Genomic DNA, 17,218 nt, shown 5'->3' with positions numbered 1-17,218 from the left:
GTGGGTTGTCCGGCTCATAATGAATCGTCTCTAGCACAGCTAATTCTCTCAGGTATTGGATACCTCTCTCCATGGTGGTCCACTTGCCTGGTTGACGTATAACATCTTCCTTGATGGGATGCCTTCCCTTCACGCTTGACAGGAGTTGTCTCCAGAGGCTGAGGGCTTGTGACCCTTTTCCAATTGCCTTGTCAATGCCACCTTCCCTGGCAAGCAATCCCAGCTTCTTGGCTTCCCTACCTTCTAATTCCAAGCTATTAGCCCCATTGTCCCAGCATTGGAGCATCCAGGTGATAATATGCTCACCTATACAGTGGCCGAAATCTTTTCGCATATCCCGCAGCTCACTCAAGGATAGGGATCGGGCGATTACTTCTGTTTCTGCCTCTTCCTCCTTTTCCCGTGATAACCCCGGCTCATCTTCATCCTTTGCTAAGTGAACTGATTTTTTTTGTATATTTCTTCTTCTGTATGGGGGCAACTGATACTGGTGCAGGTTGGTCCACTGGTTCAGTTGCAGTACCGTTTGCCGAGGTTTGTGTAGCTGCAGTGCTCGTTGCCGGGACTGGAGGGACCACAGTGCCCATTGCAGAGGTTTGGGTAGTTGCAGTGCCTGTCATCTTGTTGTTAGATCCAGAGACTTTCTCTTCCCCTTGAGGGTACTGAGTGGTGTCAAACAGGGCTCGATAGGCATGGGCCAGGCCCCAGCACGTTGCAGCAATTTGTATCTCTCTGGAGTTGCCAGGGTGACAGCATACCTTTTCCAAATATTTTACTAGTTCTTCCAGATTCTGCACTTGTTCAGGTGTGAATTTCCAAAACATTGAAGGTGCCTACTGTTCTAGGTACTTGCCCATACTACCCCACACACCCTGCCACTCATAATTATCCAGCCTCGGGGCAGATCTCCGGGTGATCTTAAATAGTTGTTTACCCTTTGACAAGAGCTGAACTACATTCAGGAGCATGCTAGTTCCTAGCAGTAGGGCTAGGACCATGCTGGTCTCAACATCCTAAGAGTATTCAAATTTTTCAAAGTTCCCAAATGGCATTGTAACTGGACTGAAGAAGTGTATTGGGTTTGTGTGGCAAGGTTTTGGTAGCGGGGGGGGGGGGGGGGTTACAGGGGTGGCTTCTGTAAGAAGCTGCTGGAAGCTTCCCCTGTGTTCGAGAGAGAGCGAGCCCATACTAGCTGGCTCTAAGATGGACCCGCCGCTGGCCAAGGCCGAGCCAATCAGTGATAGTGGTAACGCCTCTGTGATAACATTTTTAAGAAGGAAAAAAAAGTTGGGACGTGGAGAAACAGCCGCCGGAGTGAGGAGTGAGAACATGAAAGAGAAACAAGCCTGCGGACACCAAGGCCAGTGAAGAAGGAGGGGGAGGAGATGCTCCAGGCGCCGGAGCAGAGATTCCCCTGCAGCCCGTGGTGAAGACCCTGGTGAGGCAGGCTGTCCCCCTGCAGTCCAGGGAGGTCCACGGTGGAGCAGATATCCACCTGCAGCCCGTGGAGGACCCCACGCCAGAGCAGGTGGGTTCCCGAAGGAGGCTGTGACCCCGTGGGAATCCCGCGCTGGAGCAGGCTCCTGGCAGGACCTGCGGAGCTTTGGAGAGAGGAGCCCACGGAGCAGGTTTTCTGGCAGGACTTGTGACCCCGTGGGGGACTCACGCTGGAGCAGTGTGCTCCTGAAGGACTGCACACTGTGGAATGGACCCATGCTGGAGCAGTTCGTGAAGAACTGCAGCCCGTGGGAATGGCCCACGTTGGAGGAGTTCGTGGAGGACTGTCTCCCGTGGGTGGGACCCCACGCTGGATCAGGGGAAGAGTGTGGTGAGCCCTCACCCTGAGGAGGTGAAGTGGCAGAAAATAACGTGTGATGACCATAAACCCCATCCCTGTCCCCCTGTGCTGCTGGGGTGGCTTGGTGGTGAAATCCGGGAGTGAAGTTGTACCCGGGAAGAAGGGAGGGGTGGTGGGAAGGTGTTCTGAGATTTCGTTTTATTTCGCATTACCTTGCTCTGGTTGATTTGTAATAAATTGAGCTAATTTTCCCAAATTGAGTCTGGTTTGCCCATGACGGTAATTAGTGAATGATCTCTCCTGTCCTTATCTTGACCCACAAGCTTTTTTGTTATATTTTTCTCTCCCCTGTCCAGCTGAGGATGGGGGAGTGATAGAGCAGCTTTGGTGGGCACCTGGTGTTCAGCCAGGGTCAACCCATCACAAGAAGGGAAAAGGGAAGAAATGGACCCCACCCATACATTGGCTCTCTGAGGAGGAAAGGTAAATGGTGTAATTATTAATAGTTTCCCACAGATGGCTCCTGAAGTATGGAGATGACAGTGCTGAGTGCAAATACCAGATTAATCCCACAACCAATGACTTTATCATACCATAAGCCAGTGTTACACAATACATCAAAGCGAAAACCTTAATCCACCTCCCACGGATGATAAGCAGCAGCACAGGGACTACATACAGGAAGTGAGATGATACATAACAGGACTTTAAAAACGAGAGCAACAACTCTAAGAACACATGAAACAACATAGTGACCAGCGACTATTAGACCAGTATAATGAATGCTTATAACAAATTTGTTTTAACAAGCTCTGGTCAGGTTTGTCGTTATCTCAACCCTTCGTGCCTCACGTTGGGCGCCAAAATGGACTGTCGTGGTTTAACCCGAGCCAGCAACTAAGCACCACGCAGCTGCTCACACACTCCCCCCCCCCCCCCCCCCCCAGTGGGATGGGGGAGAAAATCAGGAAAAGAAGTAAAACCCGTGGGTTGAGATAAGAACGGTTTAATAGAATATAAAAAAGAAGAAACTAATAATGATAATGATATCACTAATAAAGTGACAGCAGTAATGATAAAAGGATTGGAATGTACAAATGATGCACAGTGCAATTGCTCACCACCTGCCGATCGACATCCAGTTAGTCCCCGAGCAGTGATTCCCCCGCCCCCACTCCCCCCAATTTCTATACTAGATGTGACATCATATGGTATGGAATACCCCGTTGGCCACTTTGGGTCAGCTGTCCTGGCTGTGTCCTGTGCCAACTTCTTGTGCCCCTCCAGCCTTCTTGCTGGCTGGGCATGAGAAGCTGAAAAATCCTTGACTTGAGACTGAACATTACTTAGCAACAACTGAAAACCAGCACTGTTATCAACATTCTTCTCATACCTAACTCAAAAACATAGCACTGTACCACCTACTAGGAAGACAATTAACTCTATCCCAGCTGAAACCAGGACACACACTTTCTGCCGCAATAAATAATGGCCTCAAGGCCAAAGTCATATCTGGGGCGAGGGGGCGGGGGGGCAAATACTCATACCATCCACTTTGTACAGACAACTTAGATGCAGAGGAGCAAAGTGGGTTGCAGTTCCCTGTAGAACTAGAGAAACTAGTCACCCCCCATCTCGTCTCTGAGGAGAGGGATGACACTGCACCCCACTGCCACTTTATGTACAAGGACATTAAATGAGGAAAGGAAAGCATGTCAAGAAGCACTGCAGGAATGTGTTGAACAGAAAGTGTCTGACAGCAAGTAAAAGGATAGAAGAAAAAAAGTTTAAACATTACAGTTACACCGTGAAATATGAATATGGAAAACCAGCAGGTCTAGCTGTTTGGTTACTGTAATGACAAAATGAAGTTCATGCTACCTTCCAGTCTTGTTAATCCTGCAGAGCAAGCACAGCTGGCAGGGAGAGAGCGGGTTCTCCTCCCTTTCTGCCCTATCAACAGGATGGTTTGGCAGTTCCAGTGCATTCCCACTGATGGCATTGGAGTTGCATTGCTATTACTGATGACATAATCTTGACGGTAAGTTTGTATAGGTATTATCAACCATCTAATTTGTCTTGCAGAACCTTTATTACTGGTGTTGATGTACTTCAGCTCCTTAGATATGGCTCCATTAACATAGTTACCAAATTGCCCTAGTACTGTGGCTGACCTCAGAAATCTTCACTGACTTCGCTGTGTCAAGGCTACTTAGACTTTAATTTTTAATGGGTTGAAGGAGCTATACCATTGCCAGGTCTCACAATGATCATAAATGCCATAATAGCTGGCACAATTCAAAAACCCCATACCTGTAGTCATGAAACTGTATCAGGACTTTAGCCTTCAAAGAGACCCTGGAAAATAAGATTCAAGTGAACTTTAAAGTCTCAAAAAGAAAATAAAATTTCCTTTGATTCAGTTTTAGGTATTCAGTTTTCCTTATCCAGTCTATGAGCTGTCCGAGTCCACACAGCCTAGAGAATGGATCTTGCGTCTGGAAGTGATGCTGAAGCAGAAGAGGTGTCATAAGGATCCTCAGCATCCCCCAGATCTGGGGACTGGGTCTGAGGCAAGGCTGGAAAGATACTGTCCTGGATTCAGCTGGGATAGAGTTAATTTTTACAGGAACATGGGAGGTAGGGGCATAGCCGGGACAGCTGACCTGAACTAGCCAAGGAGCTATTCCATACCATGTGACATCATGCTCATTATATAAATGGGGAGCGGGCTGGGGGGGGGCTCTCGAATTTCGGTGGGGGAAATGGCGGAGCGTCGGGTCCCGGGTGGTGAGCAGTTGCACTGTGGATGACTCCTTTTGTATACTCTTTTATTAGTACCGTTGTTGTTGTTGTAACTTCTCTTTTTTTTGTTTGTTTTAGTTTTGTCCCAGTAAACTGCCCTTATCTCAACCCTCGAGGTTCCGGTTTTGTTTTTTTTTCCTTCTCTCTCCTCCGTCTCCTCCCCATCCCACCGGAGGGGGGCAGGAGGAGTGAGAGAGCGGCTGCGTGGTCCTTTGTTACCGGCTGGGCTGAAACCACGACAGTCCTTTTTTGGCGCCCAACGTGGGGCAATGAAGGGTTGAGATAACGACAGATCTGGCCAGAGCGTGTTGAAATACATTTGTCATACGCATTTCTTATATTAGATAAATAAATGCTAGTCACAATTTTGTTTCATTTGTTTACATGGTGGCGTTTTGTAAGTTCTTATATGCTCTATGTATTGCCTGTAGTTGCGTAACTCATCTCTGGGAGAGTGATTGGGATTATCATTTTGCTGTACTGGGCAATGTCGACTTGTGAAATGATTACATCACTGGTCATGAGGTTAAGCTGGTATCTGTATGAGGCAGTGATATCATTTCCATACTTTGGGCACCTTCTGTCGGATTTTATTGGTAATTACACCCCATCCATGGGGAAATTAGGGAGGGATACTTCCCCCCGTCCGTTCGCCTCCTTTCTCTCCTTCCAACTAATTACAACAGCTTTTGAGAATTTTGAATATCCTTGGGATGTGCAAGCAAGTGTGCTGTCAGTGCTATGCCTCCTGACTACGTTTCAGGACTTTAGAGCTACAAAAAGGCTCTTTAAGAGGACCACCCAGAGATCTGCCCCAAATCTGGATATTCATGGGTGGCACGGCATGTGGGAGGATGTGGGCAGGTATCTAGAGAACTTCTCACCTCCAGTGGCTTGGAAGTTCACTCCCAAACAACTACAGAACCCTCATGAAGTGGTAGAATATTTGAAAGACAAATGCTGTGGCTATCCCAGAGACACACAACTCACTACACTGTGCTGGGCCCTGGCCAGTATCTACCAAACACTGCTTGATACTAGGCAGCGCCCTCAGGGGGAAAAGATGGAAAACAGGACAACAGGCCCCGTGGTTACCCCAACCCCGACAACAGACACCGTGGCTACCCCAACCCCGGGCAACAGGTACTGCAGCTAAACCAGAGAACCAACCTGTGCCAGTATCAGTCGCCCCTGTACAGAAAAAGAAACACACAAAGAAATCAGTTCGCTTAGTGAGAGATGAAGATGAACCAGGGTCATCGCGAGAACAGGAGGTAGAGGCAGAACCTGAAATAATTACCCGATCTCTATCCATGAGTGAGTTGCGTGACATGCGAAAAGATTTTAGTCGCCACCCAGGTGAGCACATTTTTACCTGCCTGCTCTGATGCTGGGATAGTGGGGCTAGTAGTGTGGAATTAGAGGGTAAGGAAGCCAAGCAGTTGGGATCTCTGTCTAGGGGAGGGGGCATCGACAAGGCGATTGGGAGAAAAACACAAGTCCTCAGCCTCTGGAGGCGATTTCTGTTAGGTGTAAAGGAAAGATACCCCTTCAGGGATGAAGTTACATGTCACCAAGGCAAGTGGACCACCATGGAGAGAGGTATCCAGTACCTGAGAGAATTAGCCGTGCTGGAGGTGATTTATAATGATCCAGAAAATGCGCAGTCACCCACAGATCCAGATGAAGTCCAATGCACACAACCCATGTGGCGGAAGTTTCTACAAAGCGCACCACCAACCTATGCCAACTCGTTGGCAGTAATGTCCTGGAAAGAAGGCTGTGGACGAACTGGTTGTCCAACTCCGGCAATACAAAGAAAATCTCTCCTCCTCCCTACGGGCCTGTGTCTCGGCTGTAGAGGAATTGTCCCGAGAGTTCCAGCAATTCAAAGTGGATCTGTCCTCCTCCTCACCTGTACAGGCCCGCATCACAGTTATTGGGAGTAAGCATTCCTCTGCCCAAGAGAGAGGAGAGAGAAAGTACACTCGACGGGCTAACCTGTGGTTTTACCTGCGTGACCATGGAGAGGACATGAGGAAGTGGGATGGAAAACCTACTTCAGTCTTGGATGCACGGGTACAGGAGTTGCGAGAAAAAGCAACCAGAAAAGAGAATTCTTCTTGGAAAACTGCTGCTCCAGTTTCCCGTGAGCAGTCCCCCAGACGCAGTAGATGGGCTGATCTCATTTCTGATCCTCTTGAAGGGACTTCTGATTCATGTTTGCGAAAAGTGAGTAACGGATATTCTAACCAGGATTAGAAGGGCCCTGCCTCCAGCCAGGTGGAGGAGAGGGACAACCGAGTCTACTGGACAGTGTGGATTCGATGGCCTGGCACATCAGACCCACAGGAATATAAGGCTCTAGTGGACACTGGTGCACAATGTACCCTAATGCCATCAAGTTATAAAGGGGCAGAACCCATCTCTATCTCTGGTGTGACAGGGGGATCCCAAGAGTTAACGTATTGGAAGCTGAAATGAGTCTAACCGGGAATGAGTGGCATAAACACCCCATTGCGACTGGCCCAGAGGCCCCGTGCATCCTTGGTATAGATTATCTCAGGAGGGGGTATTTCAAGGACCCAAAAGGGTACCGTTGGGCTTTTGGTATAGCTGCCTTGGAGACGGAGGAGATTGAACAGCTGTCTACCCTGCCGGGTCTCTCCCAAGACCCTGCGGTTGTGGGGTTGCTGAAGGTTGAAGAACAACAGGTGCCAATTGCTACCACGACGGTGCACCGGCAACAATATCACACCAACTGAAACTCCCTGATCCCCATCCATAAACTGATTTGCCAATTGGAGAGCCAAGGAGTGATCAGCAAGACTCACTCACCCTTTAAGAGTCCCATATGGTCCATGCGGAAATCTGATGGGGAATGGAGACTAACAGTAGATTATCGTGGGCTGAATGAAGTCACGCCACCGCTGAGCGCTGCTGTGCCAGATATGTTAGAGCTTCAATATGAACTGGAATCAAAGGCAGCTAAGTGGTATGCCACAATTGACATTGCTAATGCGTTTTTCTCCATTCCTTTGGCAGTGGAGTGCAGGCCTCAGTTTGCTTTCACTTGGAGGGGCATCCAGTACACCTGGAATCGACTGCCCCAGGGGTGGAAACACAGCCCCACCATTTGCCATGGACTGATGCAGGCTGCACTGGAAAAAGGTGAAGCTCCAGAACACCTGCAATATATTGATGACATCATCGTATGGGGCAACACAGCAGAAGAAGTTTTTGAGAAAGGGAAGAAAATAATCCAAATCCTTTTGAAGGCTGGTTTTGCCATAAAAGAAAGTAAGGTCAAGGGACCTGCGCAGGAGATCCAGTTCTTAGGAGTAAAATGGCAAGATGTGCGTCATCAGATCCCTATGGATGTGATCAACAAAATAGCAGCTATGTCCTCACCGACTAATAAAAAGGAAACACAGGTTTTCTTAGGTGTTGTGGGGTTTTGGAGAATGCATATTCCAAATTAGAGTCAAATTGTAAGCCCTCTCTACCAAGTTACCTGGAAGAAGAATGATTTTAAATGGGGCCCTGAGTAACAACAAGCCTTTCGGCAAATTAAACGGGAGATTGTTCATGCAGTAGCTCTTGGGCCAGTCCAGACATGACAAGATGTTAAAAATGTGGTCTACACTGCAGTTGGGAGAATGGTCCTACGTGGAGCCTCTGGCAGAAAGAACCTGGGGAGACCTGAGGCTGACCCCTGGGGTTTTGGAGTCGGGGATATCGAGGATCCGAGTCTCGCTACAGTCCAACTGAAAAAGAGATCTTGGCAGCATATGAAGGAGTTTGAGCTGCCTCAGAAGTGGTTGGTACTGAAACACAGCTCCTCTTAGCACCGCAACTGGCAGTGCTGGGCTGGACGTTCAAAGGGAGGGTCTCCTCTACACATCATGCAACGGATGCCACGTGGGGTAAGTGGATTGCACTGATCACACAACGGGCTCGCATAGGAAACCCCAGTCGCCCAGGAATATTGGAAGCGATCACGGACTGGCCAGAAGGCAAAGATTTTGGAATGTCGCCAGAGGAGGAGGTGACACGGGCTGAAGAGGCCCCGCTGTATAATAAACTGCCAGAAAATGAGAGGCAATATGCCCTGTTCACTGGTGGGTCCTGTCGCATTATAGGAAGGCATCGGAGGTGGAAGGCTGCTGTATGGAGTCCTACACGACTAGTCGCAGAAACTGCTGAAGGAGAAGGTGAATCGAGTCAGTTTGCAGAGGTGAAAGCCATCCGGCTAGCATTAGACGTTGCTGAAAGAGAAAAGTGGCCAGTGCTCTGTCGGAGTGGGAGACGGTCCCGGAGTAACGACGGAGTCTCAATATGAGTATGATCATTCTCCTTTATTACAGGGTTTACAGGGTTTATATAGAAAAAAGCGATAGCACGCACTAACAACAGCGTTATTATTGGCTAAGCTTCTATGTCCACGCGCCTTGAGCATTATTGCAATTGGAGCAGCGCTTTGTTCACGCGAAGTGGAGACTCAACTCTTATCAGCTAAATTTCCACTTATTCTACTTGCAGCACTGCCTGCTTACATCTGGCTGGTCACAGAGAGTCCAAGGTCACCTCCTTCGGGCCTAACTCTTGCTCAAAGCCTGGGTTGCTCAGTGGTACAAAATCGTGTCCCTTCTCGCTCAACCATGTTTCCACAATTCCCCCTTCTTGTTTTTGAGCAATCCAGGCTTGGTCAACTATCTTCATCATGGCCTTTTTAGCGCAACTAGGTGCTACACACAGAAAAATACCTAAAATTACAAGAATAATTAGAATGCATAAGCCTTCAGTAAGCAACTCTAACAGCCAAGTCGGCAAGCTCCCAAAAATACTAGTCAGCCATCCGTCAAGAAAGCCATGGTTCTGACGAATCTGATTGGCATGCGTCTTTAACCATTGCAACTGCTTATGTATGGATTCACTGTGGTCAGACAGATTTATACAACACATACCTTCAAAATCGTCACAACCATGGCCTTGAGCCAATAATAAAAAATCAATCGATGCTCTATTTTGTAAAATTGTGTGACGTAGGCTCTTTTGGTCATCTAAAAGTGCTTCTAACACTTCCATGGTAGCATTGGCTTGTTTCTCTGCCCAGCAAGCTAGTTTTCCTAGTTCATTTAGCGCTCTTCCTGCAGCTGCACCTGGAACAAACAATGATAAAAACACCCGTTCTGTGGGGCTAAGTAGGGTGACCTGATCATTACAGTCAGGAGCGAGACCTGTGACGCTTTGCTTCTGACGACCAGATATATTATTTCTGTTTAAATTTTTCCACCAATTTTGGTTTGGAGCCAGCAATGTTAATTTGCCCAGATAACACGGTCCGCCAAATACATTGTTTGGAATACCCTGCCATGCTCTATCGCCACATATTAAAAAGACATCAGGAGGCAGGGCCTTGGGTGTCCCATTGTTCCAGATGTGCAGACCGCCTCTAGCTTCTTCCCCAAGGGCTCCTAGTTCCTGCGGCCGCGAGGTGTCATTTGTACCACAAAAGCTGCCTATGTCCATATAGTCGTAATAGGTGGCAGCTGAGGTAATATTTGTCCATCCTGACCAATTATAAGATCGATAATAGTTCAAACCAGTGAGGCCAGGTCCTCCAAAAATTATACAGGTTTGGGTCCAATTCTGTGAAGTGTTACCAATGCGCATTGAGCCTAAAAAGTTCAATTCTTGGGGGTCCCACAGTAATGTGCGGTTCAAGTTATTCAAAAGCAAAGCAGAACAATGACTAATACTTACTGTGGCAGTACAGATTGTTGTACTATAAGTGGCAAGTTTTTCTGCTTGAAAGCCAGGCACTCCTATTAAACAGGTTCGAAAAGGCTCTGTTGCAGAAGCAAGGGATAGACAAAAAGCGGGTTGGCCTGTCATGTTCGCCCAGGTAACCCACATGTTTTGTCTGGGTCATTGTCACTGGGACCATCATGTCTACAATCAGAATCTTGATCATTAAAGTAACTTTCTGTCCTTTCTTAGTTTCCATGCAAATAGCTTCTGGCATTTTTCTTTCGTTTGAGTCCAATCTGGTTTGGGAACAGCCCATATAGCGGGCATTAGGTTTGTTCTGCTACACTCGAGGTCACAAACTAACACTTCTTCTGCTTTTTTAAACACCGAATTGGCCCAGTCTCCACGACTATGCAAATAACCGGGCTTGTTGTAAAATTTTCCAGTCGTGTGATTCCCATTTTGCAGTGCCATTTTCTTGCACTACTGGGCAAGCTAGAGGTGGGGCACCTCCCAGGTTGGCGGCTGCACCCCACTGTCCTTCTAGAATAGCGTCTCTTATGATGCCGCTCCATCGTGTAGGCCTTACTGGTGCTGGTGGGCCTACAGGGCAAGGTGGGGGGGTTGGCTTCTTCTCGTCGTAAAAAGGGGTTTATTGTTGACAATCCTTGTTTTAGATGCAGATCTAAATCATCGAGACGCTCTAAGACTGTTCGTAGTAGTTTATCTGTATTTTCTTGGAGTGGTTTTTCATGGCTGCCGTTAGGTGGAGTCACTGGAGCGGATGAATCACAGGAGGGCGGTAATGGTGGGTATAGAGGTGGAGCCAAAGGCGGGGACCGACATCCTTCTCCTCCCAACTCAGGAGGCAGATGGGGCGGCGCCGGCCACTCGTCCTCAGGAGTTCCCTGGGGCACTACTTCCGCATGTGGCTCACATCTCTGTCTCGGTCTAGTGGCAGCAACTTCCGGTTTTTCAACGTGCTGCGGTGGGTCCGGTGGCACTTCCGCTTTTAGTGGGATCGGGACAGAGTCAACACTTGCACGAATCTTGGCAACCGTCTTACATGTAGTCCCGGTCATCCCTTTTACTGCAGGTAACCCCAAAAAATCGCGCAAAAGCCCCGGGCTTAGGATCATTGTCTTTAGATTTCTCTGGGGCTGGCTCAGGAGTTAACATTTGGGCCGCGGCACAGGCTACTTCCCATTCTGCTTTCATGGCTTTCAGAGTCTCTAATACTGTTCGCCATAACTCGCGGACAGCTTTTATTTCCTTTTCGTCTTTCTCGTCTCCAGTTATAGTTTTCTGCCACATTATCTCCCCAAATTCACGCCATTCCGTAACAGAGAACAACATGTACGTGTCTTTAAATCGATCCCATCACTGTCCTAATTTAATCAACTTGATGAGTTGTTTTACCGTTGTCTCGATCCCTCTCTTAGAGAGGATACTTGCGAGCAACGTCACTGCAGCTTCTATTTCCATTGCTGCGCCTTGTCCTCTGGGAGACGAGAGGCCACCTCGAACCATGTCTGCTCTGACTATGCACCCAAGCAGCACTCCTCCCAGCCATTTAGTTTCCCACTCCCCTCCTCTCGCTGCTTACCGCAGTCTCAGAGAATTCAGTCGTGCAGAACCATCCTCTGCTACCAGATGTCGGAGTGGGAGACGGTCCCGGAGTAACAACGGAGTCTCAATATGAGTATGATCATTCTCCTTTATTACAGGGTTTACAGGGTTTATATAAAAAAAAGCGATAGCACTGCCTGCTTACATCTGGCTGGTCACAGAGAGTCCAAGGTCACCTCCTTCGGGCCTAACTCTTGCTCAAAGCCTGGGTTGCTCAGTGGTACAAAATCGTGTCCCTTCTTGCTCAACCATGTTTCCACAGTGCTCTATCTCTATACTGACTCATGGATGGTGGCAAATGCCCTGTGGGGGTGGCTACAGCAATGGAAGAAGGGCAACTGGCAGCGCAGAGGTAAACCCATTAGGGCTTCTGCACTCTGGCAAGATATTGCTGTTCGGCTAGAGAAGCTAGTGGTAAAAGTACGTCACGTAGATGCTCACGTACCCAAGAGTCAGGCCACTGAAGAACATCAAAATAACCATGTCCTGGTTTCAGCTGGGATAGAGTTAACTGTTGTGGTGGGTTGACCCTGGCTGGATACCAGGTGCCCACCAAAGCCGCTCTATCACTCCCCCTCCTCAGCTGGACGGGGGAGAGAAAAATATAACGAAAGGCTCGTGGGTCAAGATAAGGGCAGTTTAATAAAACGATAGCAAAGGTTGCGCGCGAAAGCAAAGAAAAAAAAAACAAATGATGTTACTCTCTACTTCCCATCAGCAGGCGATGTCTGGCCACTTCCTGGGAAGCAGGGCTCCAGTACGCGTAGTGCTTGCTCCGGAAGACAAAAATGTCCCCCCCTCCGTCTCCCTTCACTTAGCTTTTATATCTGAGCTGACGTCATATGGTATGGAATATCTGTTTGGTTAGTTTAGGTCAGCTGTCCTGGTTATGTCCCGTCCCAAGATCTTGCCCTGCCCCAGCCTGCCATTGAGGGGAGGGCAAAAATGTTGGAGAGACAGCCTTGATGCTGTGCCAGCACTGCTCAGCAGTAGCCAAAACACTGGTGTGTTATCAACACCTTTCTAGCTACAGAGCTGCAGAGCACAGTGCTATGAGGGCTGCTATAGGGAGTACTAACTCCATCTCAGCCAGACCCAATACAACTGTCTTCCTAGTAGCTGATACAGTGCCATGTTTTGAGTTCAGTATGCGAAGAATGTTGATAACACTGATGTTTTCAGTTGGTGCTCAGTACTGTTTAGACTATAGTCAAGGATTTTTCAGCTTCTCATGCCCAGCCAGCAAGAAATCTGGAGGGGCACAAGAAGTTGGCACAGGACACAACCAGGGCACCTGACCCAAAGTGGCCAACAGTGTATGCCATACCATGTGACATCCCATCTAGTATAGGAACTGGGAAGTGGGGGGGCGGGGGGCGCAGAGAATCACCGCTCCAGGACTAGCTGGGTGTTGGTCGGCTGGTGGTGAGCAATCGCCCTGCGCATCATTTGTACATCCAATCCTTTTATTACTACTGTTCTCATTTTATTAGTGTTATCATTATCATTATTAGTTTCTTCTTTTCTGTTCTATTAAACCGTTCCTATCTCAACCCATGGGTTTTACTTCTTTTTTCCCGATTTTCTCCCCCATCCCACTGGATGGGGGGGGAGTGTGTTGGAGCGGCGGAGGAATGCACATAAGTCGACCCAATATGAGTGATTGATAGAAGTGATTCAACTTTATTTGCACGGATAGCTCATATTTATACAGTTTGCGATAATTATGCCTACTAGTCCTAATATGATTGGTACATTGCTAATGTTTATTCATTACTAAAACACACCCACTTGTGATTTGCAGCTATGCGTGTTCCGTAACTTTCTCATGGGAACTTCTTCAAAAGTTACTTATGAAGATATGCCAAGGTCACACCATCCCTGTCTTTGTCCTGATAACAGCGAGACCAGCTGTTGTTTTTCTCCTGATATCAGCAAAGCCAGCTATTTTCGGCCAAGGCCTAATCTTGCTGCTCAAACTGACATTCTTTCACACAGAACTCTGCTCGCACAACTTTTCCATAGACCCATGTCCTTTCTCATCAAGCCAATTCCCAACAATTCCCCCTTTTTCTTTTTGTGCGAGTAGAGCTTGGTGTGTCAGCTTTGAGACTCCTTTTATCACGCACCCATATGCAATTCTAACTATTACACAGATTAATATCAATATACCCAACCACCGTAAGGCTTCCTTAATCAATGACATTAGCCATGGTGATATCCCACCGAATATTGACTGTAACACCCCATCAAACCAACTAGTTTCTTGCTGGATCTTTGTGTATGTTTCTTCAGCCAATTTATCTGTTTGTGTATAGATTGAGGTAAAATTTTAACACCTGCTGTATTGCCCTTTGCAAAGATCTGTGAACACAATTAATTAAGCACAGTAAAAACAACATTATACCTAATAAAATACATAAGCACAAAAAAACAGGTTTGATTAATATCTTTTGCTAGTGACACCCAAACATTCTTACTGTCCCATGGCGTTAACCGATGTGAATCAATCACCGGTGTCACTGTCATGCTGCTTACTACAGACAGTGTGTTCCATATCAATCTCAGCATAAGGTTTCAAATTTATGGGTAAATCAGGAATGTATCTGCCAGACATGGATGATGTGATTTTTTTGTCCAATTGCTGTCAAGGCTTGCCGTCCCGGTGCACTTAGTTGTCTTGTAGAAGTTAAGCTATCGCTGCCCCGCAATAAATCCAGCAGCGGCTGTAAGTCTGTATTTGTAATACCACAACAAGGTCGAATCCACTGTAGGTCTCTGTTTAAATCTTTCTCCCTCTTTTTGTTTTTGAGCAATCCAGGCTTGCTTAATCCAATGTCTTTGCCTTTCTTCTGCAGCAGCTATTACAAGCGACTCCACATCTATCACGGGCGCGGTTGGTTTCCCCGTCTCTTTTCCGCATTTCCTTTAACAATTCTAACATTGTCTCTTTTTGTTCTATTATTAGAGTAGCCAAGTCCTTGTTTGCATTATTTGAATCAGGGTATATGCTAGGTATAATTTGTTCATGTTGAACGGTGGTATCTGAGGGCTGGTTTTTTGTAGGCAGCTTTTTACTCAGTCCCTGATTCTGTAGGGTTTCCTTTAATAATACGGTTAGGGAGGCTTGGGAACTGTCAGATGGCTGATTAATATCGGCAGTCCCAGGGAGTGGAGCAGAAGTCAAGGGCACAAGAGCAGGCGAACAAGCTCCAAAAAGTCTCTCTCGCTGCATTATGTTTTTCTCCCCGCTTTTCCCTTTCCCTTGCGGTTGGAGAGAGAGAGCAGCAAAAGCAGACACAGACGCTTTACGATCTGCTTTCATTTTTTGCAGAGTTGTCTTAATCAATTTCCATAAAGTTGCAAGACCTTTAACTTCTTTAGACCCGTCACTGATTTCATCCCATAGGGAGGTTCCGATAGCATTCCAGGTACTAAGCTCAAAAGCTGTACCCACACTAATTGAAAGGTTTCTGTCCTTGCTTCATTAGTATTTTAGCTGATTTATCATCATCAATTACCATATCCCATAATACGTCTCCTAATCTACGCCATTCAATCTCCTCAAATAATAAATCCGGATTCTTAAAGCATCCCTTAACACGACCTAAAGCAACTAATCCCGAAACTTGCTTAACGCAATTTACCCCCCGCTTTTCTAAAAAGCACTGTAATAATTTTAGGGCTACCTCTTGATCCATTGCCGGCCGGCTTCTTGATACTCCTGGGTGCTACCTTGATTAAGGCACCTCGGTTAAAAAGTCTTTTTCCAGTAGCCCTCACTGACGGCGAACCCCTTTTGGACGGTCCAGGCACGAGAGTTAACACACCAACCAAGACGATCAGCGTTCGGTTAATCTTTTGCCCCCCGGTCGCTGCTACCGGTGCTTCTCAGTGTCCATCGCTCCTATTCCCCTTTCTTCGGTCCCTGTTCGGGCGCCATTTGTTGGAGCGGCGGAGGAATGCACATAAGTCGACCCAATATGAGTGATAGAAGTGATTCAACTTTATTTGCACGGATAGCTCATATTTATACAGTTTGCGATAATTATGCCTACTAGTCCTAATATGATTGGTACATTGCTAATGTTTATTCATTACTAAAACACACCCACTTGTGATTTGCAGCTATGCATGTTCCGTAACTTTCTCATGAGAACTTCTTCAAAAGTTACTTGTGAAGTTATGCCAAGGTCACACCGTCCCTGTCTTTGTCCTGATAACAGCGAGACCAGCTGTTGTTTTTCTCCTGATATCAGCAAAGCCAGCTATTTTCGGCCAAGGCCTAATCTTGCTGCTCAAACTGACATTCTTTCACACAGAACTCTGCTCGCACAACTTTTCTATAGACCCATGTCCTTTTTCATCAAGCCAATTCCCAACAGGAGTGAGTGAGCGTCTGCGTGGTGCTTAGTTGCTGGCTGGGGTTAAACCACGACAGTCCATTTTGGTGCCAAATGTGGGGCACGAAGGGTTGAGATAACGACAAACCTGACTAGAGCTTGTTAAAACAAATTTGTTATACGCATTCATTATGTTGATTTATGTGTTCTTAGAGTTGTTGCTCTGGTTTTTAAAGCTCTGTTATGTATCACCTCGCTTGCTGTATGTAGTTCCTCTTCTGCTGCTTATCATCCATGGGAGGTGGATTAAGGTTTTCGCTTTGATGTACGGTATAACACTGGTTTATGGTATGATAAAGTCATCGGCTGTGGGATTAATCCGGTATTTGCACTTAGCATTGTCACCTTTATACTGCAGGAGCCACCTGTGGGAAACTATTCATAATTATACCATTTACCTTTCCTCCTTGGAGAGCCAATGTATGGGTGGGGTACCTTTCTTCCCCTCTCCTTTCTCCTTCAGTCCAGTTACAATGGTGTTTGAGAATTTTGAAAAATTTGAATACTCCTGGGGTGTTGGGAGTAGCACGGGCATAGCCCTAATGCTAGGAATTAGCATGCTTCTGAATGTGGTTCAGCTCTCATTTAAGGTTAAACAACTATTTAAGAAGATCACCCAGAGATGTACCCCAAGGCTAGATAATTATGAGTCGTAGGGTGTGTGGGGTAGTATGGGCAAGTACCTAGCAAAGTGGGCACCTCCAATGTTTTGGAAATTCACCCCTGAACAAGTGCAGGATCCAGAAGAACTAGTAAAATATTTGGAAAAGGTATGCTGTCACCCCGGCAGCTCCAGAGAGATACAAATCACTGCAACGTGCTGGGGCCT

The sequence above is a fragment of the Accipiter gentilis genome, chromosome W (genome assembly GCF_929443795.1).
Source record: "Accipiter gentilis chromosome W, bAccGen1.1, whole genome shotgun sequence".
NCBI lineage: Eukaryota > Metazoa > Chordata > Aves > Accipitriformes > Accipitridae > Astur > Astur gentilis.
The sequence above is the reverse complement of the archived record's forward strand: the minus strand, read 5'-3'. Positions refer to the sequence as shown.